The sequence below is a fragment of the Sinocyclocheilus rhinocerous genome, unplaced genomic scaffold, assembly GCF_001515625.1.
Source record: "Sinocyclocheilus rhinocerous isolate Xijiao unplaced genomic scaffold, SAMN03320098_v1.1 scaffold613, whole genome shotgun sequence".
Classification (NCBI taxonomy): domain Eukaryota; kingdom Metazoa; phylum Chordata; class Actinopteri; order Cypriniformes; family Cyprinidae; genus Sinocyclocheilus; species Sinocyclocheilus rhinocerous.
The window spans coordinates 158498-161484 of NW_015626869.1; positions in this window are offsets into that span (position 1 = coordinate 158498).

The following is a 2987-nucleotide window of genomic DNA, read 5'->3' on the forward strand; positions in this document are numbered from 1 at the left end:
GAGACAAATATGAAAAAAATAAGTAAAGAAAATGTGACTTTCTTCCAATTGTGGCTTTAATAAATAGAGACAATTGCAAGATGAAGTATCTAATGTAAGCTATAGTCACATCCACATCATAACATATAAAGTTGCATTCTGACCAAGTCAGATTTTGAAATATAAAATCCGATTGCAAGACTCACTGGGTTGTGTTCCACTCCATTGAAACCAGGGGTGTGCAGGACATCAACAAGGTTCCCCTTTAATGTCTATGAAGGCCAAGCCCACAGTGGAAATAATAGATGTGATTGATCAGATTTAATGATAGGAATGATTTACTGGAAGTTGCACGCAGTACCATAGAAATACATCGTTAAGCAAACTGTTAGGTCAATGTGTTTTCTCCATGTTTAGTATATCATGCAGATAAAATCACCTTTTAATGGTGGATATAATCATAATTTAAATGAGATAACCATCTTTATATAAAAACAGTATCAAATACATCATTTCTGTGATAGTCATTTTTTTGTCTGTTTAACACTAGTGTCTTTATGAAATTATATTAACTAAAACTATAAATCTGAGTGATTTATTTTTTTTCTACCTTGACATGTTATGTTACTGTTAGTTTATGCTACTGTTTCTCTTCATAGTTTTATTTCTTATGCACCTTTTATGTTTACATTTACTCACTTTTATGAACTCACTGTGAACTTCCATTGTGTATGGAAATTGCTGTATGAATCAACTTGCCTTACCTGCATATAGTCAGTCATAAAAATAACAAATGTGACGTGTCTTCATTATTGAGATGCACATTAGGACTTGAGTTATCAGTGTATTATAAAAAGGACACAAAACCAGAGTCATGTTATATTCTGATACAGATTCAACATGTTTAGGGCTCATCTGTTCTCTGGATATTTTCCATGAATATCCACTGAACCAGCATCTTAGATGGAGTTTCAGGTGCTAATTCTTCTAAACAAAGGAAAGTGTGTATTTTATTGCCTGATCTCTAAACAACTGTAAAGTTAAACTGTGTAAATAATGAAGTTCATCAAACCTTTCTGAGCTTTAGTCTAGTTGCTGCTTTTACATATTCAGGATTCTTGTAGTTAGTCAACGCTTCCAGAAAACACTTATATATTTTTCATTTGCATTAAAATGTTAGAGGTGCTGTTTGTTTGTTTGTTTCCTTGCTGTTCCTTTTTTTGTATTTAATGAAATGTGGCACCTTATATACTGTTTTCCTGTTTTCAACATAAAAAGTAAAAAATACAAATGTTCTTTTAAATGAACTCACTGTATGTTGTCTGAGATGTATGTCTGTTTGTCACTTTGATATGTGTAGAAAACTCCAGCAGCTTTCATCACTTGACAGTCTGTTAGGAGACAATCTATTTGACACAAAAATACTGCAAAGAACATACAGGAAAATGTCTGGAAATCAGTGAAATGATCAATCATTCACTTCATGCTTAAGATGTCAGAGATGCTTTAAAAGAATCACAAGATGGCAGTGAAACCATAATGTCATAAGACTGTGGATTGTGGAATGCAGTCAATGAGAATCAGGATTAGGTGCTTCTACACTCTTGTTAATGAGATATCATTTCCCACTGATTTTAGGAAGAAATTATGGGTAGGGTTAGGTTTAGGGGTAGGGATTGGTTTAAGTCTATATTTTTGGACATTAATGTTGATCCAGGATCATTAAAAGATGTTGATCCAGGAACATGTCTTACTTCCCTGTTGAAAAAAGCAGCATATGCTGGTTAGGTATGTTTTGACGCTGGGATGCTGGTTTAAGCTGGTCCTTTGCTGGTTTATGCTGGTCCTGTGCTGGCAAAGGACCAGCATAAACCAACAAAAGGACCAGCATAAACCAGCAAAGGACCAGCTTAATCCAGCATCCCAGAGTCAAAACATACATTTATAAAGCTATACAACTGCTAAAAATGTGTCGCTTAGATTATTTAAATATGGTTATTTATGGTTTTACAATTGATTTTTACAGTGCTTTTAGAAATGTTTGACAATGTCTTTGCAAATGTTATGGGCATTACTGTTACAACGTACTGGAAAACAAACCTGGATATACGGAATCTAGAAGCATTAGACTGAAAATAATCGCATAATGGCATGGACATTACTCTGTTTTTGTTGATTGTTTTGTTTGTATTGCCTCTTTTCATTTTCATCTTAACATATTAATAGATTATAATAAAGACCAAAGATTACCTGTTAGATTTACCCAAAACGAATTATATTTTTAACCAATAAACAAAACAGCATCATGTATGTATGCATAGTTTAATACAAATGGCCGAAAGCCAATCACACAGAGTATATTCTTCATTTAAAAACACGAGTTGCAGTGGGATGGGGAAAAAACCCCGCTATAAAGTCTCGACATATGTTTTTTCAAAGTTTAACTTGCATTCATTTTACATGGCTTCCTAAACATGCAGCTCTTTTGTGCGAGACGCGAGTGCAACGGTGATAGATGTCCCTCTAGAAAATGCGCAAAATATGTGTTCTGTGTGAACGTCTTGGCAGAGGCGGACAGTAACTAAGTATATTTACTTGAGTATTGTACTTAAGTACACTCACTCAAGTAATGGAATTGAGTACTTTGTCCGCCTCTGCGTCTTGGTGTCAGTTTTGACAATCTTCTCAGCCTTGATGTCAGCAGCACAGCATCTAGTGGGTTCAACTGGATAGGCTTGCAAAAACATTATAATGCAACGACACTTACATCATCATCGCATCTCGTGCGCCGCTGATAAGGCTGCCTCCTTAATGCACAACTAAAATTCGAATGCAACGTTTTTGAATTGGAATGTTGCATCGTTTTTTTTTTTTGACAGCCCTACTACAGAGACATCAGAGCCAGCGGCAAATGTCAGAAGGACTAGCCGAGTTGAGGCTGCTCTCGTTGGGAAACATGAGCACTGAGCGCCCGCTGATCGCGTGGAGCTCACGTCTCCGAAATCGGC